The 24,354-nt window shown below is 48.1% G+C and overlaps 1 protein-coding gene across 2 annotated transcripts in view; it reads right to left on the bottom strand.

The window, feature by feature from the left end:
• TUBGCP4 (tubulin gamma complex component 4) overlaps window positions 1-24,354 on the bottom strand; it is a 317,619-nt gene that overhangs the window by 135,345 nt on the left and 157,920 nt on the right. The window lies entirely within an intron of this gene.

The following is a 24,354-nucleotide window of genomic DNA, read 5'->3' as shown; positions in this document are numbered from 1 at the left end:
GGGCGAGAGAGGGAATTAACAGAACTCCCAATGTTTTCCCCTTTAGATGGGAGGGAAGTATAGTACGTGCAAGAGATAATTTCGGATATTTCAGAAGAGCTGTGTTCATAGATTTTGAGGAAGATAAAGTCAACCCACCCTCCCTTTAAAAAATAAATAAATCAACATTTAACCTAAGCAATATTTCATTCATAGTTTTTACTTTATATTTAAAAATTCAGTAAAGAAGTAAATTCTTCAAATAGATCAACATTTTAAAACAAATTTCAAGAATTTCAAAAATACATATCCTTACTCACAGAAATATTTAAACTTAATCTGGGTGGCGTGGCCAACGAGCAACGGATGCAGAGGTAAATCTCCAGAGCTCCTGCTCCAGACCACACAAACGTCTGCCGATAATCCTGTTTGAAGGGCACCCAGGAGCTAACACTGGACGGAACCAGACATCGGAACGTCCCAGGAAGGAAACCAGAGAGTTATAGGGCACAAGAGGCACTGTGAGCCTGGGCGTGCGATCGTACCAGGCTGAGGAAGGAGCCGAAGCAGGAAACCGCAAAATGGCCACCGCCAGGGATGACGTGATGCAGTACACCAGATAAGCAGGGTGAGGCATCCACAGAGGACCACAGCAAACCAGATAACCAGGCGAGGCGGTGAAGGAGGGAACCGTGGGAGAAGCACAACCAACAGTAAGGAGCAACCCGGCGGAGAAGGCGAGAGCTCCGGAGGAAGCAAAGAGGAGGAGCCGTTCCATTCGCCGCAGCCGTGAAACAGAGAAGTAAGGAGCGGAGAGGGTGCACACCCACCATTACACCGCAACGAACATCAGAAGGGCGCTTGGTGGTGAGTAGTGATTGTAGGAAGAGATGCGCTGGAGGCAAGGAGGAGCCAGCATATCCTCCATGTTTGCAAGGCAGAGCGGCGCGAGGACGACTGACTTTCAGAACCCCCCGGCAACAAGGTGAGGAGAGATGTGGGAGAGAGCACGGGTGGGGACCACAAGCCACGACAATAAGGAGGCCATAAATAAGCCCCATCGCCCCCCACGCCCCAATCTGGTGAAGGCGAGGGGTGGCACAGGGGGTACCAGCAAAAGCCTGCTGACGGAGGGCTACAAGTGGTGATATTGCTGGCAAAGGTGACATTGTGGGGGCAATCCGGATTAACAGGCAGTATGGCAGACTCCCCTCTAAGACTCATACAGCCCCCTCAGCAGAAGGGGGAGCTGGGGACACAGTGATAGAGCCAAACAAGTGGAGACAGACCCGGGGAGAGGGGGGAAAAAAATAAAAAAGTGAGAGTGACCACCTCTCAGGGAAACAAGGTGCTCAACATCTAGGGACATACCAGCAGACCGCCGGTCCACAGTGGGTGGTGCAGAGGATCGCCAGGGGCAGTCAAAGGGAGAAGTAAGAGATGACGCAGGAGTAACATAAGGGAAACACAGTGCCACATGATAGGCTCTAAGGAGAACCGCTGCCCCCCTCTGGACGAATACGGAGAGAAGAAGAAGGATTGTCCCTCTGAACATTGAAGAGGGCAGGAGAGGGGCATAAAAGAAGGGACACGGAAAGATCACCCCACCCGACACAGTGGGCATAACCAACGACCCAGGATTACACCACCCGATACGACAAACGAAAGGAGACAACATGTTGACAGGCCAGCAAAGCATTGATCACTACACTGCTCCCAAACAGAGGTCATCCAAGTGCCAGGAAGAAGAGAGCGGCATGACGGGATCAGGGGTGGAGAAAGGTGAGGGTTTCACGCTGGAAGGACTGATGGCGGCCATCCAGGAATCCAGAAACTCCCTGGAAGGGAAGGTGCAGGAAGTAGGTGTGGATGTAGCCCTGCTACGAGCTGACTTACGCAGTTAGCGAATGGGTGACCGAGGCGGAACACCATGTAAGCACGGTGGAAGATGGTGTAGCCATGCTCAAGAATTAAGTGCAGGGCCTCATCGGGGCGACACAAGGGCTGGAGATGAAAGCAGAAGACTTGAAGGCCACTCCCGCCGTAATAACATACTCCTGGTGTGGGTCCCGGAGGACCAGGAAGGACCAATTGTGGAACTATATGTAGAAAAACTGAAAATGGAAGCCCTATGGCCGAAAGGCCCCTAGAAACTTCACGGTGGAAAGGGCACATCGGGTACCAGGCAGACCCCCACCTTCGGGGGGGAAAGGCCAGAGCGATAACAGCCAAATTGCTCAATTTTAGAGACAGGGACACAATATTACAGCTGGCACGCAAAGCAGGATACATTGAGATGGAGAATGCCAGAATTCTGATACTTTACACAGGAAGTCCAGAAGCAGAGGAGGTCTTTCACTTCGGCCTGCCGCAGGCTTTGCAAATTGAACCTGCGCTATGACGATTTTCCCGGCGAAGCTAAAGGTGATGGAGGGAATCATTCCTTTTTGTTCTTATCCCCGAAGGACGCATGGGACTGGCTCGACAGAAGAGGACCAAAGGAGACATCTCAGGAGTCAGGTGATGTTAATGTTAAAGGACATTTGTAGCACGCACTATCACCACCGGAGTGGTCCCCTGGTGCACTGGGGGCTCTAGAAAAGGAAGAGAGGGTTAGTTAGTGGGAGGAAGCAGGAAAAGAGCAAGAGAGCAGTGATGTGCTGTTGATGGCCACAGCCCGGTGGGTCCGTTGCCTGGGCCTGGGGTGTTTGCAGCCGGTAGTCGTCATGTACTGTTGTGGAGGCTATGTGTATTTTTGTTTTGTTGTTGCAGTGTAGTAAACTTTGTGCGGTTTGTTGTGCTGTAGGTTTGTGGTTGTGTTTGGTTTGGAGTTTGAGAGGGGTGTGCAGAGGTGAAATTGTTGGAAATTGGTGGAAATTGTTAGTAAAATGTGTGATCATCAACAGAAGGAAAAAGGAAGCGGCTGATCGCCAGAGAATTGGACTGGAACAATCAAGATGATCGAGAATTGTTTGCTAGACTTGAAGGGGGGCAAAAGTGGGGCACTTGCTACAGAAGAACAACAGAGGTGCATAGCGATACGTGGCTGGAGCAGGGAAGGGATCTAGCCACCCCAGTACCGGGACCCACCTATCGCACCGGATAGCGGATGCAACTTGGAAGGTTTCCCACGGTTGCAGCAGGTTGAAGGGGAGTGGAGGGAACAGTTGTTTGTTTGGGGGGGGGGGGCAAAGTTGGCCTACAAGTCATTAAAGATAGAGGGAAAGAGTGCCAGGGACGACGATTTCAACACTGTAGTGGATCTAGGTGGAAACAATACAAACAGTGGCAAGGGTGAGAACAGCCTTAGAATAAGTACCTGGAATATGTGTGGGGGCTGGAGATGGCAGGGAAAAGGAATACAGTGGGGCAATACCTGAAACAATAGGGGGTACAGCTGGCCCTACTGCAGGAGACCCATTTACACGGAGAAGACTTGAAGAAGCTGGAGGCGAAATGGGGGGGGGGGAAAAGGTGTTCGGGTCCTCGTACTCTACATACACTATAGGAGTGTTGATCTGGATGGCCCCGGGGGTCCCCATACAAGTAGAATGGACAATGGGAGATAGGGAGGGTAGGACAATAGCTCTGGTGGGTCAGTGGGAGGGACAGGACATCTGCGTGGTGAACTCCTATGCTCTCAATGTGGATGACAAGACCCATTTCACCTCGGTAATGGAAGTGACAGTGGCCCAATGCACTGGGATATATATGACAATGCATTACTTACCGTAAAAGCATTTCTGATGGTTGTATCTGCTTAGATTCACATGCTGTGCATAGATCCGACATCCAGTGGTCACTGCAGAGTATTGCATTTTGTTTTTCGTAGTCGAAAAGGGAGGTTGACAAGGCGTGTCTGAAACACTATCCCTATAGTGACGTGTGTTGTACCCACAATCCCTCACGCGTCGAGGTCCCTCTGTTTGTATTTTTCTGCCCTGAGGGAGCCTTCTAGACGTGAGTACAGAAAAGAGAGATATAAAAGGAAGTCTATGTTCCTTCCATCCGAGCGGGGAGGAAGGGTGGGCGCATGTGAATCTAAGCAGATACAACCATCAGAAATGCTTTTACGGTAAGTAATGCATTGTCTTCTGATGTTTGTTAATCTGCTTAGAATCACATGCTGTGCATAGACTAGCGAGCAGTACCCGGAGTTGGCGGTGGGTTATGAGAAGGAACAGTAGAGAAAATATGTCTTAATACTGCCTGTCCCACCTGGGAATCAGATCTAGAGTGTGCATCTAGACAGTAGTGTTTTGTAAAGGTGTGCACAGAACTCCAGGTAGCCGCTTTGCAGATGGACTCAAGGGGAACATTTGCAATGAATGCTATGGACGCCCCCGTGCCTCGAGTAGAATGTGCTCTTGGCCTAAAGGGCAGTACTCTCTTAGCAAGAGTATAGCAGAGAGTGATGCATTGAACAATCCATCTAGAAATAGTGGACTTTGAAACTGCATCCCCTTCTCTTCCTGCTGCCACCGAGACGAAGAACTGATTAGTCTTCCTCAGTGGTCTGGTTCTTTCCATGTAGAACATGACCGCTCTCCGGACATCTAGTGTGTGCAGAGTCCTTTCTCCCAAGTTGGAAGGATTTTGAAAGAACGCTGGTAGTTCTATAGACTGGTTTACGTGGAATTTTGAGATGAATTTCGGAGCAAACCTTGGGTGAGTGCGTAGAACCACCTTATCTCTGTGAACTGTAACAAAGGGGTCTAGAACAGAAAGAGCCTGAAGTTCACTTACTCTCCTGATGGAGGTGATAGCTATTAAAAAAGCAGTCTTAATAGTGAGGTGTTTAAGAGATGCTTTGTGCATGGGTTCAAATGGTGAGCCCATGAGTTTGGTAAGTACCACGTTAAGGTCCCATCCGGGAGCTGGGTCAGCTATCGGGGGGTGTATTCTCTTTACTCCCTCCATGAAGGCCTTTATAACAGGGATCTTCCACCACGACACCTTGAGTTGGGAAGTGGTGTATGCAGAAAGTGCCGCTAGGTGGACTTTAATGGAATTGAACACTAGACCTGAATCCAATAGGTGGGTCAGGTATAGAACAATATGTGTGGGAGAGCAGTCAATCGGGTTGATGCTCTTACCCCTGCACCAGATGACAAACCTCTTCCATTTGCTAGAATAGCAGTGGCGAGTGTTAGGTTTTCTGGCTTCCCTGAGGATGTCCATGCATCTCTGCGGGAGCTGTAGATGTCCGAATTCTATGATCTCAGGAGCCAAGCTGCTAAGTTCATGTTCTGGGGGCATGATGTAGGGTCCTGCCCTCGTCTTGTGACAGCATGTTGTACGGGCAGGGGAGTTTCACTGGGGGAGATAGAGACATCTCCATCAAGTGAGCGAACCATGGCTGTCGGGCCCACATTGGGGCCACCAGTATCATGGTTACTTGTTCCTGGTGCATCTTGTGCACCACCTTGTTGAGAAGGGGAGTCGGGGGGAAAAGCGTAAACAAATTTCCTTGACCATTGTATCGACAGACCGTTCCCCTTGGATTGGTTCTGGGGGTACCTGGAGGCGTAACTTAGGCATTGTGAGTTCTCCAGGGTTGCGAACAGGTCTATTTCTGGGAATCCCCATTGTGTGAAGACATCGAAGACGATGTTTTCGTGCAGTCGCCATTCGTACTCTTCGGGCAGGGGGAAATCTCTGCTGAGTTTGTCTGCCAGCAGATTGAGTTCCCCTGGTACATGTTGTGACAGTAGGAACATGTTTTGTTTGAGAGCCCACTTCCATATATTTTGGGCCAGTTTGGACAGTCCTGGAGAGTGGGTTCCCCCCTGCTTGTTGATGTAATACATGGATGTGGTGCTGTCTGTAAGGACCATCACCGTCCTGCCTTGTAGGTGTTCCTGGAAGGCTTTTAGCGCCTTGAACACCGCTAGTAGCTCCAGAAGATTGATGTGTTTGGATGCTACGTTCGGAGTCCACACTCTGTGAGCAGTCTGATGGGATAGGTGAGCCCCCCATCCTGTGAGGGATGCGTCTGTGGTTAGAGTGGCTTCCGCTGCGGGTGTGGCAAAGGGTTTCCCTTTTCCCAGGTTTTCCTTTGTCCACCACCGTAGCGAGAGAACTAAGGCCTGCGAGACCACCACTAGATCGTCCCATAGTCCGCTGGCCTGACACCACTGGCTGTTGAGCCACTCTTGCATTGGGCGCATGCGCAGGCGCGCGTGAGGTACCAAATAAATACACAACAACATCATGCCTAGCAAGCGCATTGCTTTGCGTACCGTCACCTCTCGACCGGTCACATATTGAGGGATCTGAAACAGCATGTTTTGGACCCTCCCTTTGGAGGGGAAGACGAGGCCGTCCTTTGTTTGAATTAGAGCCCCTAGGAATTGTTTGATTTGGCTGGGGTCTAGGCTGGACTTCTTTTCGTTGATGGAGAAGCCCAACTGGAACAAAAGGTCTACAGTCTTTTGGGTATTGGAGAAGCATGTTTCGTAAGAATCCCCTGTTATGAGCCAGTCGTCGAGGTAAGGGTAAACTGGGATGGACAACCTGCGCAGGTGGGCCACTGCCAGCACCTTCCTGAATACCCTTGGTGCTGATGTTATGCCGAAGGGTAGCACTCTGAACTGGTAGTGTTCGCCCTCTATCATGAACCGGAGGTATTTTCTGTGCGCTGGCAACATTCAAATATGAAAGTATGCATCTTTCATGTCTAATGTTGTCATGTAATCTCCCTGTGATAGCAGTGGGATCACTTCCTGTAAGGTCACCATACGAAACTTTTGGGGCTTGATAAACTTGTTCGCTGGGCGCAGATCTAATACAGGGCGCATGGTTAGATCCTTTTTGGGTACAAGGAAGTACACTGAATAAATACCTTCCGTTACCTGAGATAGAGGCACGACCTCTATGGCTCCTTTTTCCAGCAGTTGTTGTGCTTCTTGGAGAAGGATGGCAAGATGTTTCGGTGTCATGCGTCGTCCCCTCGGGGGTTTGTATGTTGGGGAACTGTTGAATTCGATGCAGTATCCGTGGGCTACGGTGGAAAGTACCCAGCGGTCTGACGTTATACCCTCCCATGCTGGAAGAAAGGATGTTATCCGGCCCCCGACCGGTGTTGCATGGGAGGGGACGCGAATCTTCGCATCACTTGGTGTTGTTGGGGGCTTGGGAGCCTCTGGGGGTGGACCCCCGGCCTCTTCCTTTGCCTGTACTGCCCACTATTGGTCTGGAAATTGGTGGCAGGGTACTGTTGCTGCTGGTTTTGTTGTTGGCGTTGGCCACGAAAAAAGCGTTTGTTGCCATAGCCGCGCCTGGTAGAGGGCTTAGAGATTTGGTCCAGAGTTTTGATAGTATCGAACTCTTTTTTAGCCATCTCCAGAGCCTCATCCACCGCTTTCCCGAAGAGGTTTGAGTCTTCAACAGGTTTATTTATTAAAGACGCCTGTGTCTCCGGTTTGAACCCTGAGTTGCGCAGCCATACGAGGCGTTTTAGGAGTATTCCCTGAACCAGGGAACGTCCCGCTGTTTCTGCAGCATCCCGAGAGTTCTTTACAATACTCTGGTTGACCTGGGTTCCTTTGCCAATTGTTGTAAGCAGGCGTGTACGTAGTGGTTCCGGCGCTTCTTCGGCGTCTTTGCGCAGTTTGGCCCACTGCGCGTCCGCATAGCTAGCGAGCAAAGAATTGTTGTTCGCAATTCTTGCCGAAAAGGCAGCCGAGGATGTAACTCTTTTTGCAAGGGCATATAACCGCTTGCCCTCCTTGTCAGGTGGTGCCTCACTGGTGGAAAGTGGTACCTCTGCCCTCTTTCTTGTATTGGTTACTACCAGGGAATCCGGAATGGAATGTCCCCTGATGTACAGCGGGTCTGAGGGTGAAGGAGTGAAAAGTTTTTCAATTCTAGGAGTGACCCCTCCGATTAGTGCGGGTGTGGACAGCGAAGGGATGATTCTTCTCTTCACCGAAGCGAGGAGGGGAATGGTCTGACTGACCGGGGGTTTCTCCTTAATTACTCTTTCCACAAAGTCTAATTCAGGAGAGAGCTCCCCAGTGTCCAGTTCGAAATGTGCTGCTGCTCTGCGCAACAGGGCATTGAATGTGGGCTGATCGTCAATGGGAGACGTGTTTCTAATAGGTGAATTGTCAGGAGGATTTAGGTTCAGGACATCAGTGTCGGAATATATTGATGGGGATTGCCAGGGGTGAGAAGGTCCTTCTTCTGGATTTTCTCCGAAGCCTTCTCCTACCAAGTCTGGGCTGTCTTCCAGACCTTCCTCCTGGTTCCGTCCCTCTTCCTCGTCCATAAAATCATCCTCTTCCTCAAAGTAATGTTCTTCCCCAGTGAGGTCATACACACTATGGAAGTCTGAGGCTGTGTCCTGGTGGGGATTGACTAGTCTCGGAATTTTGGCCCTGGGGTCCTCCTGAGGCCCTTCTCTTATTCTCTTGGGAGTGGGAGGGTTCTGGGTATTCATAAACCTCTCCATTCTTTCCATGCAGAGATGGAGCCTTTCCATGGTTTCATGGGGTACCCCTGAGCTGTCTAGCAGGGGAAAAATAGTGTCTTGTAGCTGAAAACGGCTCAACCTCTCCCACAACGTCGAGGAAAGTGTCCCGTCGCCCTCTGAAAAGCCTTCAGGTGTGTTGTGGGTCCCCTCGACTGAAGGGGGTAGTCCCAGCCTTTCTTCGGGCTTTTTCGGCGTGTCTTTCGACCTCTGCGTAGCGCTCGACGTGTCTTTCGGCGTACGCTTGTGGGCGTCGGCTACCACGATCCTCGCTAAGCTCTCAGCGACTCGTTTGTCAGCGGAGGGCTGTGGTTGCGACGTTATGGGTGTCGATCGCTCTACGGCGGCATGCGCTTTCTGCTGATGCGCGCCGGCGCAATGATTTGCGGGCGGCGCCCTTATTTGCCGAAAGCCCAGTCGCTGGTCACGGCTGCGGTTGCGAGAGGGGCTTCGAACCCGAACGGTCCGAGGAGGCCGCCGGTGGAACCTGCGTCTCCTTGGGCCTGATGCTCTCTTCGCCTTCGACGAAGAAGAGCCATGGGTTGTGTGCTTATGTGTGGTCTTGTGTGCGTCAATGTCGCCGGGGTGTTCATCCCCATAAGCAGGGCGTGAGCCGAGCCCGTCGGGGCCGGGGACAGACGACGAAGCGCGTGTGCGCTCTTTAGGGGGGTTTTTGACTTCCGTAGCGGAGGTCGTGGTATCACGTTCCTCGTCACTGTCGGTGGTAGCAACGGTGGGTGAAGCGTCGGCCTTCGACATAGCGTAGGCCGCCCACCTCTTAACCCTACGGTCTTTTAGAGTCTTAGGCTTAAGAAGCCGACAAGCCGTGCAACCTTCCTCTTTGTGATCGAGGGGCAAGCAGCGGTTACACCGTGAATGCTTGTCCTTCCAAGTAAACTTGCCCTTGCAAAGCGGGCAAAACCTAAAGGGTGTCCTCTCCATCGCCGAGGCAATAAATCGTGATAAGCACCCCAAGGGAAAGGAAGGGGAAAAGGAAAGGCATTCTCAGAAAAGAACCAGAGATGTTCCACGACCCCCACTCTCCCTACTGTATATAGCCTGCGAGGCCAGGCCACGTGTTCGGCAACGCCGAAGGATCTCCTCCGCTCGTCCCCTCCGTCGAAGATCTTGCTCGGCGGAGACAGCTTCACAACAGCGTCGAGGGGGGGGAAATCGATATGTTCTATATTAATATAGGAAAACGACCAAAGGTCGAGGAGATGAAATCTGCAATGTCTCTCGAGGAGCTCCGCGTAAAGGCGACCAGTAGCTGGGCGGAAAAAAAACAATCTGAGGGACCTCGACGCGTGAGGGATTGTGGGTACAACGCACGTCACTATAGGGATAGTGTTTCAGACACGCCTTGTCGACGTCCCTTTTCGACTACGAAAAACAAAATGCAATACTCCGCAGTGACCACTGGATGTCGGACCTATGCACAGCATGTGATTCTAAGCAGATTAACAAACATCAGAAATATATATATTTTTTTAATTCTGCCCTGGACCCAGATTTAGGGTGCACAGGGAGAGGGGGGGCCTGACCAAACCACTGGCACGAGAAACACTGCGGCTACTGGTGGAAAGGATATACTTAGTGGGGCTTTGGTGGGAAACACATGGATTAGAGAGAGGGTACTCCTTCCATTAGGGTGTGCACGGGTCATTCTCCAGACTAGATAAACTATTCGTGGGAGAGAGCTTCCACCGCTTCCAGAACCCACAGTATTTAGACAGAGCTCTATCTGATCACTCCCCATTAGTTACCGGGTTGGAGGGGTTGCGAAATCGGTCCGATACGAGGCTATGGCGAATGAGATGGGGGCTGTTAGGAGATGTGGCCAATACACAGGCCCCGAGGGCGGCAATGATTTCCTTTTTTGAACTTAACGAAGGGTCAGTGAGTGACGTGGGAATAGTGGGAGGCATTCAAGGTAACACAGAGGAGTGTGCATGTCCCAGGCGATAGGGGACAGTCGCATGCTGGACGATGGCATAAAAAAAGCTGGAAAGTGAAATACGCAGTTAAGAGATCAATTCGGGGGGGGCAGCAAACAGGGGACATGTTGGCGGGGAAATTGAGCTCAAACAGAAAAGCCCTATACTCATTGGAGCAATTTGACAGGGGCCTGTATACAGCGGGAATCCATGGTGAAGGTGATGAGGAAGGGCAGCTCTTAACATGGTTGATAAGGCAAGAAAGTCCAGGGGGTGTGGGGGTGCGATTACCCAGATACAGGACCTGGGGGGAAATCTGGTATCATCACAGCAGGAGATAAATGAAGTCTTCCGGGAGTACTACAAGCAATTGTACTCAAAGGAAGGGCCTTAATCAGACCAAGGGGCCATGGACTTATTGGATCTGGTACACATGCCCAAACTAAATGTAGAGGTCAGGAAAAGGTTGGAACTGCCCATAGAGGAGGGGGAAAAACAGGGAGCAAGAGAGTCAATGCAGGTCAACAGTGTGCCGGGCAGCCATGGCTTCCCAGTGGAACTTTATAGGACATTTGCAGACATCTTGGTCCCTTGAAGCAAGTCTATGACCACGCACTTCAGAAGGGGCAGCTGCCAGAGACAATGAGGGAGGCAGTGATCACGGTACTACTGAAAAAAGGGGAACACCCGCAGCAATGTGCCTCCTACAGACCCATGTCTTTATTGAACGTGGACGTGAAAATCCTAGGGAAGATACTAGCGAACAGGCTAGCAAGGGTGGCTCCTAGCTTAATACACCCTGACCAATATAGATTTGTGGGGGGTCGGGACACTAGCATGAATTTACAAAGACCAACTACAGACTACTTAGTTAAAGATTCACAGAGGGAATTGGCTCTGGTAGCAATAGACGCGGTCAAAGCCTTCTTCTCACTGGAGTGGCCATGGCTATTCAGTGTATTTGGAGGCCTGCAAACTGGGCAAAGGAATATTGAGGTGGCTGTGACTACTATACAATGCCCCCACAGCCAGGGTAAAAACAGGGGGATGGGTTTCGCAGGGATGGTGCTTAGACCGGGGAACGCATCAGGGGTGCGCGGTTTCCCTCATTCTGTTCGCCCTAGCGCTGGAACCACTGGCAAGATATTTCAGGACATATATCACAAAAACGGGTATCCGAGTATGGGGAGTGACACATAGCATCTTGCTCTGCGCGGACTTGGTGTTGTATGTGGACAACCCACTGGAAAACATCCCAGTGATATTGGAAGTACTGGGCAACTTCCGCAAATTATCAGGGTTTCAGGTGAATAACAAAAAATCTTTGGTATTGCCACTGGCGGGCCTTTGGGAACGCAGGGGGGGAGGACATCTCGGTTGGGGAAACTTCGACGGGAGTGGGAATCTTTCAAATACCAGGGGATCCAAATTTACCACGACATGGAGGAAACGTTTGTGCATAATACGGGAAGGGCGCTTTCACGGATTGGGGATGCAGTACAATATTGGAAAAAGCTACCATTATCTCTGATGGGAAGAGTTGCACTCTGCAAAATGGTGGTCCTCCCACGTCTCTTATTATTTTACAAATATCCCATGTGTAATTAAGAAGGTATTCTTCAAGATGCTGGACAACAATTTGGGAGAATTGCTGTGGCATACCAGGCTAGCCATGAAGATGCTTAATATGCCAGACTTCGAACTATACTTTATAGCGGCACAATTACAGGCTGTAGCGCGCTGGCAAAACTAGGCCGGGCGGAGAGCTGACAGGATTACTGGGGGGATCCAGTAAGCGAGACAGGGAGTGGAGCTACTGTGGGGTGCCTTAGAGGGCAAGGGGAACATGGTGGTCTTTAAAGTAGTACGAGCAGTATGGGGGAAGCCATTACAGAAAGCGCAGGCTAAAGAACTATATAGCAGGGGATTGCTGATTGGGTTTGATGCCACCATTAGGACGGCACTGCAAAACGTGGGCCTCAAAACTCTGAGGGAAAGACAATGCACTACAATAGGAGATCTCTTTAGAGATGGCAAATTGCTAACATTCGAGGAATGGAGACAGACATATCAGATCGCAAGTGGTCACTTCCTCATGTACGCCAAGGTGGTAAGACGGGTGGCAGCAATCTGGGATGGTATCCCGGAGGAGCCAGAAGAGCATCCACTGATGCAGACACTATTGGAATTAGGGTTAGGTGGGGGTATAGTATCAAGGATTTAGGGCGCACTGCAGACAGCGAGGGGGGACAAGGACTTAGCGGTTAAGAACACGAGGGAGAGCGACTCAGGAGCACCCATCCCGGAAATGAAATGGATGCAGATATGGGAACAGGTTAAATAAAAATGTCTAGGAATGCATGATTCCAGCTCACTCAATTCTACTATTTACACAGAGTATATCTAACACCAGAGAGGCTGCACATGATGACTCACGCAGTACTACATACATGCGCACGATGCGGGGAGGACCATGCTGGGTTCTGGCATATGCTATGGAGGTGCCCGATGGAGGAGGTTGTGAACAGTGAATGCCCTGCTGGGGAGTAGATATGAAAGCGCCCACAAGGTGTGGCTGTGGGGACTTCTGCCGGGAGCGAAAAGAAACTAAAACAGAAATAAAATGGCGCCATTCCTGCTGACCTTAGCCAAGCGGCGAATCGCAATAGAAGAGACCAACTGGTCCTTCGGTGACAATTGTTAGACGAGATACGCAGATTGGGCCTAGCCGAAGTGGAATATCTAAATAAACACAGAGATACGGAAGGGGAAAACACAGTGGTAGACTGGGGGCAGATGCTGAACGAGCTGGCATCCACTCAGGATCTAACCCCCCCTGAATAGATGAGGGATTGAAGGGGCAGGAGAATGAGGAGAGGAGGGGCGGAAAAGGAGTTCCCTAAATTGCAAAAGAACGGAGAACAAAGAGAAACAACGGGATGCAATCGAAAGGTGTGGCACTCAGGGCTGGGAGGGGGGGTATTTGGGGTAGGTGGATACAAGGGAAGTTGGTGACTGGGGGGTAGGGCAAGGTAGAGGGGGTGTTGGGGTTAAAGTTTCCTGTTGAGCAAGAGGTTGAGAAGACTGAGCCCCCACTAAATGGGGCAGCACTGGATGGTCTATACAACATGGACATTTTAGCAGTTGTAGGACAATGAGATGGACACAAAAGGGATGGTGAGAATAGTCACAAGTGATAGAAATTGGTGAAGAAAGGCCTGTTGGAAGATTTATTGCTCTTGCACATGGTTTACTTTTAAAAATAATAAAAATAATTTTAAAAAAGTAATTTGAAATAAACCCATTTAAAAAACAGTGATCGCATTTCATTCAGAATTGTCCTGCAATCCCAGAGAATTAAAGCCCACAACTGCAATGGCCAGTGATACGGGAAAACCTCTCTCAGGCAGTCTTTATGGAAGGGGTCTTTATCAAATAATTGTGTAGTACCCATACATTTTACAAAATGCACTTCACAGTTGTGGTTCAAATTCGTACATTGCATTTAGTGACTCAATTGAACCTTCTCTACCACAAAAGCGACCGACAGTATCAGAGTCAACCCGTTTATACCTTCCCAATATTTCTCTGGTTACAAAGGAACCAAACAAAATCCTGTCTGGTCATTTGACAGGGAAACTAATTACAGATAGTAGTCATATAGCTTTCCAAAAAGACATTTTCCTCACCACCCACCAGAATTTGGCTCAAGTACGAATAGAGAGTTTAGGCTTGGAGACAACGATTTCTGGAAAAAATTTGGTTATTTCTATTTGACAAGAATCTTAATGCTGCACAAGCCGAGATCAAACAAAACTGCCACAGTTGGGACAGAATGTGTTACTCTCCCAACACCTTTCTCCAAAGTCTACTTTCCATTCCAACCAAAAAGTCAGGGACTCAACTTGGATAAACCTCTATTCCACACGTTAATTTAGGGAGTACAGTGCTGATGTAGTACTTTTACAAAAAGGTATAATTGTAAACCTACAGTAACTACTTTTGAAAAACATTTGAGAAATCAATGAGTGTTTTACCACAGACATAACTCATGAGTTCCCCTTTGATTAGGTCACCTGTAATGTAGAAACCCAAATAAAATATATATATATTTGATTAAAATGTTAGCTTACAAAAGAAACTTTTCATTTTATGCATTGATTTCCTACAAGGGTCTCATCATTTCTCATAATCTTATTACAAAACTGTATAATGATGTATATCAAGTTCTTGTCATGGCCCAAGAGGATATGTGCTCATCTCTTCTCTGGAGACGGCATTGTGTCAGCGGTCTTGAAAAAATAAATGTCTACACAGAGTTCTCTCCGTCTGTAGCTCAGGATAGTCCATGATGAGATGGATAGTTTCAATACTTTCCGTGTTCTTACAAAATCTGCAGTACTGTTGCGACAGCGGTAGTTTTATTATCGTTAATCTAGATCGTGTGGGTAAAATGTTCAAACGCAGTTTCAGATAGGTTTTCCTAATGGTTTCATCTGGAAAAATTCTCAAATATTTGTGCAATTGGTATAATGCTCTAACATCTAGATCACGTTAGATTCTCATGGTAGGTACTTTGTCTTTTCATTCATTGTTTTAATGGAGTCATTTTGCATGATTGCTGCTTTGCTTATTGTGGGTGGTTGATCAACTTTTCAACCGATATATCCTCATTTTTTAGGATCTCTGCCATTTGAGCCCTCCATTCGGTCAATGCTTTAATGCAGATGGCATTGGGCTTTGTCCGTAAGATGTCAATGGCTGGAATCACATCCTCACTTGTCACCTTGCGGAAAAGATAGATTTTCTTCTAGAGTGCTATCGAGGCCAGAGATTGTGTTGCAACCTCAAATTGTATTCTTGGCATGGGGAAAGAGGTTGGTAGCATCAAAATTTTCCTCCAGAAGATAGCTTCGACTTTCTGCCATATCATATGTGAAAGGTTGATCATCGTTTCACTTCCGTAAGTTATACACAGCGCACAACTTTATTTCTAAAGAAAGCTATGATTGGCTTAAATGAGAATTTCCCATATTTACCGTGCAGAAAGCTTCCTTGCCGTGCAAGTGAGTATGTCTTTTTCATCTGATGACTGTCAATCAGAATACCAAGATATTTAAATGTAGCGACTGCAGTTAATGAAGTTTCTTTTATGTATAAAGTTGGCATCTTTTTTTGAGCTATTCTTCGTCACAGACATAATTTTAGTTTGTGCAATGTTGACTTTTAGCTCGTTTCGTTCCATATAGGCTCCCATCAGTTGAAGACTGTGTTAAAGGCCCGTGGTGTTTTGTCCAGTAACACAATATCGTCTGCGTACATCATCACTGGTAGCGCAGTGGAATTGATTATTGGGGGATTTAGAATAATTCACTTCATCTCATCTTCGAAGTCGGCTGTATAGAGATTAAAAAGGGTTGCAGCCAGCGGGCATCCCTGTTTTAGACCATTCCAGGTCTCAATGAAGGCAGTTTGTATTCCCTTTTTGGACAGTCTAACCCGTATCCTTGTGTTCGAGTATAACAATTTGATGGGTTCAAGTATGTGGCTTGGGCACTGCCATTGTGTTAATTTTGCCCATAGTAGTTGGCGTTTCACTTCATCAAATGCAAGATGTAAAATCAACAAAGGCTGCCCATACTGCAGTTTATTTTTATATAGCTTCTCATTTAATAAGATTGAGCAGAATGAGATTTACATTGGTCCCTACTTTTTGGACAAAACCAGTTTGTCTTACTGCAATTTGTTTTGTTTTTATTGCCCAAGTACATAACTCGGTCAGCAAAAGGGTCCCGAATATTTTCCCCAAAGGATCCAGCAGGGCAACTGGTCTGTAATTGACTGGATCTTCCTTATTGATATATGATATGATATGGTATTTGTAACGCGCCTATACACAAGTGTTTCAAGGCGCGACGAGGCAGGGAGGGAGGGAAACAAGGGGAAAACAGACAAACGATCCTACTAGGCCAGGTGTCATTCAGATCGCGCAAGTGCAGAGGTAAGGGGAAAAGGAGGAAGTGCAGGGGGGAGGAGGTGGGGGGGGAAGTGCAGTACAAGGTAAGTAGCGTAAAAAAAAAAAAAAATAAAATAAAATAATATTGCCCTGCTTGTAGATGGGAATAAGGTTAGCATTCTTCCATGTGTTAGGAATATGGTTATGGAGATTGATTAGCATAAGGATTTGCATCATGATTTCCGTCCCCACTTCTGGCGCTTGCTTAAGTATTTCATTGGTTAAGCCATCCGGGCGAGGGGTGCGTGAATTTTTCAAGTGCTTGATGATCTTTAGTAGGGCTTCTTTGTTCCATTTCACCTTCCATTTTTCAATGGTTGTCAAGCTGCCATCAATCATTGTACCAGGTCTTTTGCAATATAAAGCAGTGAAATGATCTCTCCACTTTTGTTTTTTGTTCTGCTACATTCCGTATGAGATGATGTTGAGAACCGTGCGTTGGATTCAAGAGACTCCATCATTCTTTTGTGTTTCGATTTTTGAGAGTATCGAGAATTTTTTTGGAGTCCAGTTGGTATAAGGCGCTTCGTGTCATTTTTGTCCAGTTTCTATATCGTTGGTTTGCAATTCTTATTTGGTTTCGATTCTCATCCGTATTACTCTTTCGCAAACCTCTACAGAGTTTTCGTAGTTTTTTTCTTTTCCATGATCTGCAAATTAAACTGATGATTGTGTATTGTGGGCTGTTTTGGATTGTTGTTTACTTTTTGTAGATACGGATCAAGAAGCCATAATTTGGTTTGTCTAACCCTTCCATCTGGGTTTGTTGGTAATACAATGAAACCCAAATATATAATGTCGGGTAGTTTTTCGAGCTGAGTTCCATTCAGCACCCATGTTCCTTCTCCAGCATTGAATCTTTCATAGATTCACATGCTGTGAATATTCCCCATCAGGCTGGGAATCCTCTGCAACATAGAGCAGTTTACACTTAAACTGAAACGTTCAGTCACTTTTAAGCTCCATCAGTCATTTTTGGGTCATACTGGCCACAGCCAATAGGAACACCTCCCTTAGCTCCTACCATGTTGGCCACCTTGAGATCTTTTACCGTATGTTAGTGTAGGGAGTCCTCAAAAATGATCTCCAACTTTTCTATGATAAAATGAACATCTTTTTCACGAAAAGAATTTCGATGTCTACTCAAAGACCGGCATTAGCAGCAACAGCTACCGGTGACCGCTCAACCGCCGGTATTCTTCGGCGAAGCTTTGTCTGCATAGTTGGGCCTACCTCATGGCAGAATCCACGAGGAAAAATAGTGCAAGGCCTGTGCCTGCTATGGACTGAAGAATGTCTACATAGAGTATCACCACAACGACTGCCTCTAGCTGCCTTCATCCACACCATGTCATCCAGGACTCTGAAATTTGCCAGTCATTCTCCAACAAGATGCTGAGGGATGGTCACCGTCGTCTCGTCGCTTGGCTCGAGGACACTGGTGGGGCCTCAGACTTTGCTTCAGTATGGAGTCATGCTTAGTTAGGCTGGGGCAAGTCAGCCCAGTGAACCACCTGTAGCAAGAGGTCTAGGTCGGACGAAGTACAGGCCTCCAAGAAGAGGCACAAGGATTTCTCATCCGACGGGCCCAGATCTTCACACAAGGACCAGTCTTCGACAAAGGGCAGTGCCCAAGGGATATCAACAGGGGACGTAAAGTCCCCCAAGTTCACGTCCCAATTTGGGGACCACTCTTCATCTGCAGGGTCGAAGATGAGCGCCTTGTTCTCTATATCTGTGATGAAAACATCGACCAAGCCTCACTCAAGGTCGTCTACCCAGAGACCTTCAACACCATCCACGACCATAACTGGCTTGCAGCAACCGTCAACTAAACCACATACGGCCATGACCACCTCATCACAACCGTCAACGGCAGCAACTACCTCGCCATCAGCTAAGCCGTCATCGGCTACGACTACTACATCGTAAACTACTACCCAGACTACCATGAGGATCTCGTGGATGGCATCATCGTCCACAGCTGTCACACATGTTGACGATAACCTCATCAACAACTCTGTCGACAGACAAAAATGACCACCAGGCCATTATAACCACGGCCATAGTCACTGGTGTTTCAGACACCAGTACAGTGTCTGCATTGACTGCCTGTCCGAGAGCATCTCTTCCTAACCTTGGGGTAGCCTTGCTGTCGGGTGGCATCGTTGTGTCAGAGCCAGCTCTCTCTCTCTAAATCGGAGTCAGAGTCAGAGGAACAAGAAGAAGAGGAAGGGGCAGTTCTATCACTGCTGTCCTCTCCAGAGCAGAGTTCATCGCCTCCCAGAAGGCAGGGGGAGACTAGATGAATTTGGCTACCACCTTTACCCCCTCTGCATTCAGATCATGCCATCACTCCTCCTACACAAAGAGACATTTATTTATTTGCACTTATAAAGCGCGCATCGGCCTTGAGGCATTGTGGCGCTGTTACAGAAGATTCATTTGTATAACATGATACATTGAATGGAAGCAGGCATTACAAGGTACACAGCAGTAAAACAGTGGGTATGTTCTGTGGTAACAGGGGAACTCCCTACTAGGTTCAACGGCAGTAATACAGTAGGTACATTCCATGGGGAACTCCCTCAAGTGTAACTAATTGAAAAGCTTGGTCTTCAAAACTTTCAGAACGTGGTGAAGGAAGCCCCGTTCCTGAGGTTGAGTGGAAGTGCGTTCCAGCTTTTTGGGGCTAGCACTGGGAAGCCGATACCTCCAGCTTTGGCTCTTTGAAAGGTTGGGACCGATGGCTGGTGTGAGTATTGGACCCTTATGGGTCTGTTAGCGGGTGCCTGGTGCATACATTCTGACAGATATTGGGGTGCTGAGTGAGAGAGGCATTTGTGGGTGATAGTGAGTGTTTTGAAAAATATGCGCTCCCTGATTGGGAGCCAGTGGGCGTCACGTCTGGCCTGGGAGATATGCTCTCTCCTGGGTATACTTAGTGCAGCTCTGAGAGCGTGGTTTTGTGTGATTTGCACTCTGTTAAGGTTTTTGGATGATGTGCCTAGGCGGAGAACATTACAGTAATCCAGCTTGGCAACGATGGTGGCTGTGGCAATGTTAAGGCAGTTTTTGGCAGAGAGGTATGGTTTTACTGAATTAATGATTTTAGTTGCGAGCGCTGCTGATGAGGAGATGGCGCTAACTTGGCATTTCATTGAAAGAGTGGAATCGAGATACACACCTAATGTTCTGCAGCGGCAGATGCTGTAATTACGGTGTTCTCAATGCTGAAAAGAGTTGTACTGGTTGTCTAGTTTGTTCAGAATTTCCTTAGGGTCTATAAGTAGGATTTGCGTTTAATCCCCATTTAGACAAAGTCCGTTAGATGCCATCCAAGCCTGGATTTGTGCATAAGTCTCAGTGAGGGTTTGGAGGTCTTTCTCGTAGGAGCCGGTGAGAGGGAGGAGACTTTACGGGTCATCAATATCGTTGGTAAACGTGCGGTCATGCTCTTCCAGATCATTAAAGAGGGCGAGCGTGAAAAGATTGTAGAGGGTAGAGGAGGTGCATGAACCTTGTGGGATCCCACAGTCGATAGGGGATGGAGTGGCTGAGGCCTGGTCAGAGAAGACCCTCATGGCAAACCCTTCTAGGAAGGATGTGATCCAAGCTGTGGCTTCCTGGGAGAAGTGGGCAGCGTCGGTGAGGTAGTATCTTGTGGTCGAAGGCGGCCGACAGATCAAGGAGAAGGTGAAGCGCTGGCTTGCCTTTGTCCATGGATTCGAGTAACTGATTCTTTAGGTCTAGTAAGGCAGAGACTGTGCCATGCCGTGGGCGGAAGCCAGATTGCATTTTTCCCAGGAAGTTGTGTGATTCAAGATAGGGCAGGTACTTCCAGATACAGTCCTATCTAAAAATGTTAGCAAGACCGGAACAGTGGTGATTGGCCTGTAATTATTAGGAGAGTCGGGATCTAGAGTTTTTTAAAATAATTTTTAGAAGAGGTTGCACCCCTGATTCCTCAAGGTGGGGGTGGACGATGCCTGTGGCAAATGAGGCGTTGATAAAAGCTGTGAGAAACAGTGCTACCAATGACTCCGCACAGTCTTTAATAAGGCTGGCTGGGCAGAGGTCTCACTTGCAGAGCTATTGGCTTGATATGTTTCATTATCCTAAGGACTTCCAATTCCGTTATATTCTTGAAAGCAAGGGGCTTGAGGTTGTCTTTCAGCAATGAGTTGCCATGTACTGACCCAGTGCCAATGGGCTTGGTGTTGGGGACATTTTCTTTCGGCAGTATGTTAATGTGAGTCTTCATTTTATTTTGGGGTTGTGTATTTTGCCTAGCATGGTATGTTCAATATTGTTACACCATGCCTTGTCTGTCACAATTTGTTGTGTGGAGGTAAGGGGTACACTAAGTTCTTCGAATATTGCAAACAGTTCTCTGGAATGAGATTTAGCATGGTCAATTCTGAGGTTGTATGATGCTTTAGCTACAGAAATGGCTTTTTTGTATTGTTCAGCCGTAACTTTGTAGGCCTGTTGTGTGGCAGGATTGCCATTCGGTAAGCGCTGCGCGTTCAAGGGCTCTTTGGTCGCGTAGTTCTTGGGTAAACCAGAAATGTACATGTTTGATGGACTTGGCTTTTTTGTTCTGTAGGGGGGCAATAGCTTCTATTGCTTCTTTGAGAGTATCGTTGTAGAGCTCTACAAGCTTGGTGGGGTTGTTTGAGTGTGGGGATTTAAGTGCTGGTACTTCTAAATACGGTAGAATTCTGTCTTTAGTGAGGAGTCGTTTAGATCTGGCCATGGCTGATGGCACTGGTGGGCTAGTATTGGTCGCGGCTCCGGCAGGTAGGTGGAAGTGCAGGAGATGGTGGTCCGTCCATAGTAATGGTGTATTAGAACTAGAACTAATGTCTGCTGCACAGTTGTGATCAGCTTTCCAATCCAATATACAGCCTTTAGAGTGGGTAGTGTCAGTAATTTTTTGGGTGAAGGCCATATCAAGGAGAGCTTTGGCAAAAGATTTGCGTTTCTTGTCTTTGGGATCATTGAACCCGAGATTAACGTCTCCTAGGAGGATTACTCGAGTTGTTTTTTAGATTGTCACTTAGATGGTGTAATAGGATCTCTTGGAAATCGAGGAGGGCACCTGGAGGACGGGAGGCGATGTGTAATGTTATTGTGTCATTATGTGACAAGGATATTTTGACTGAGAGGGCATCAAAGTTTTCAGCAGTGGCCGATTTTATTTTGTCCGGAATCGAGGGATTCCTTAACAAATGAGGGCAACACCATGCCTTTAGACAGGTTATCTACTCTCACCACTCTAGTGGCAACCATGCAGCAAAAGTCTGCCTGCACCGGCCCCAGTTGCAGCACTGGTCACATGTCATGGGTACCAGGCATGTAGTCGGGACAAGCTGGGTGGAGGCTTGGCAGGCCTTGCATAGGCACACAAAAAAACCCATAGCAGATACCTTCTTTTAATTCCTTCCTGGTGTTTGTAGTAACTTCCTGGTTACCACTTCCTGTTGCCAAACATCAAGTGCATAAAAGTCCATGAGCTCTCTAGTGTTTGGGTGTGGCTGGCTATATATACACCACACCCAAGATTCTTCCAGTGCTTCTTGTTGCTTTCTGTAAGCTGCATCAGCAACACACTCACCATGCTCCTGCTAACCTGCTCCGGATCATCCTGCTTCTGCTTACCTGCTCCGGATCATCCTGTATACTCACCGAATCTTCCCGCTAAACTGGAATACAAGTTCGTAGTCCGAGCGCCCAAATTCCTGCAAAAGAAAGGAGAGACATTACTTACTGCGCTCGCTCCAGTAATGCTGTGCATACTTATCGAAGCCTCTGTGCATACTTACCGCACCTCCGAGGCTCTCCAGTAGCGCTGAACCCAGACTTGTGGCGCAAGCACTCCATAATCCACTCCTGCAAGGGAAAGGAGAGACATTACTAGGTGCGCTCGAACCTATAACACCGCTCGAACCTATAACGCCGCGCAAACCTACCGGCGGTTCTGAGTTCTACACGCAGCTCTACTCACCCAAGATACCTTTGCCAAAATAAAGACAATTCAGACAATACCAGACTCTCAAATCCACCGTGCAATGTTCGTCTTGTGGAAAGGACTTTCTTGCTAGTGAAGAAACTAGCACATTGAATACTCTGCCTCGCTGCGAAGGCATATAACAGTGAGTGGCATCAGAACTCGGCAAACAGACATTGCCATCATCCCTACGAGTGTAAGGCTGTGAATCTCCCATAGAATTGCGCCCCTGCGACTGCAGGATGGAGTGCACACCCCACTAAAAACCAAGGTAAGCCTTAGGAGACATCACAGCACATAGAGAGAAAGGAAGGGGTCCAGGGGAATCAGGTGAACCCAGGTCTGAGTGTGCATCTTATATTTGACAGGTGTTCCTCTGGGTGAAACGGGGGAAGTGAGAACTCTGGGTCAAAGGAGGCTCATCCATCGCTCCTGCAGAGACACAGGTGAGTGAGACATTCCACAACCTCACACCGATAACCCTGGCCCTTCCAGGGAGATGGACAACACCCCCCCACACCCATGGAGGGATAAACACCAAGGGGGTAAGCACCAGTAAGCGTCACAGAGGCTGGATACTGGGAAGGACACAGACCCAGACGACGGGGCCTCCCCACACACGACCCAGATGAATTCAACGATTTCATCGCAGCAGATAGGGGGCCAGATGACATTCCACTCAGAGAATGACCCCTGGATGAGGTAGGAGCCTTCCACGCTCATGTCCAGGGCAGCCACGATGTTCGGCCTTGCGCCAGAGGAACAGCAAAAGGAAAGTGTTCCGTACCAGCACAGCAAACAGTGCAGGAAATCCATCAGGTCTATCCTGCTGTTGGAAGATGTCTGGGATGATGGCCTAATCACTTTAGCGCATCCTGCAACTGCATTGGCTAAAAAATACTAGTTTAACAAGAATACAGAGCCCTGGAGAGCGTTGCCGCCACACTCAACCTACACCAGACCTTGTAGTCTCAGCTGCAGCCAGGAAAAGGTCAGCTAATCCATCCTCATCCTGCTCTGTCCCCCAGCAAGGAAGGAAAACGCCTTGACAACTTTGGTAAGAAAGTTATTACCACTGCAGTCACGACTATAAGGGCGGCAAATGCAATGGCCATACTTGCACGCTATGATCGCAAGCTGTGGTACAAAATGGGTCCCTTGTTGGAGTTCGTACCAGACAGCAAGAAGCCTTAGACATTTTCCATGAAGGAGCGTTGGCTTCCGACCATGCAATTACGGTCTTTGTAGACATCGCAGACACTGGTTTTCGGGTGTGGTCGAAGCTTGTGGCAGTAGGAATTCCTAACTTAGTCCGGCTGCTCGCTTTACCTCACACTGATAGAAAAGTGAGAATAAGACTGGACAGGGAGGGGGCTGCGACTGCTCCCATTATGACATTCGTTGGGCTGAGACAGGGATGTGTTGTAACGCCCACCCTCTACAACCTTTACACATCAAACTTAAGAAATACATGGGAGGTGGGCCTCACAAACCCAGTAAGGATGGGTACAGTGTCCCTAGATTGGATAGCATTTGCGGACGATATAGTCCTTTTCAAGCTCACGCCAATCGGGTTGCAGCGGAAGCTTACCATGTTCCACACTTATGCAGTAGAACATAATCTAAAAATGAATGGTCAAATCGACAAATCGAACCCCAAAAACTATGATCTGGCAAGTAGGCGAAGAACGACTAGCGAGAGTAACTACATTGACATACCTGGGGTACGAGGTTGCGAATACTATCTCTATGCATTGTGGGATTCAATAAATAATTGCTAAATACAGTCCGCTCCTAGCAAAAATAAAACACAGATATGCCCAGCTATGCCACTTTACCCTGAAGCCATTAATTCAGTTCTACTTGTTACAAGTGGAGCCTACTATAATATATGACTTAGATATCAATTTAAATGATTTGGGTGACAAATTAAATA

This window comes from Ambystoma mexicanum, chromosome 11, assembly GCF_040938575.1.
Source record: "Ambystoma mexicanum isolate Mex_15411 chromosome 11, UKY_AmexF1_1, whole genome shotgun sequence".
Classification (NCBI taxonomy): Eukaryota; Metazoa; Chordata; class Amphibia; order Caudata; family Ambystomatidae; genus Ambystoma; species Ambystoma mexicanum.
This window is presented reverse-complemented; position numbering and strand designations above follow the sequence as displayed.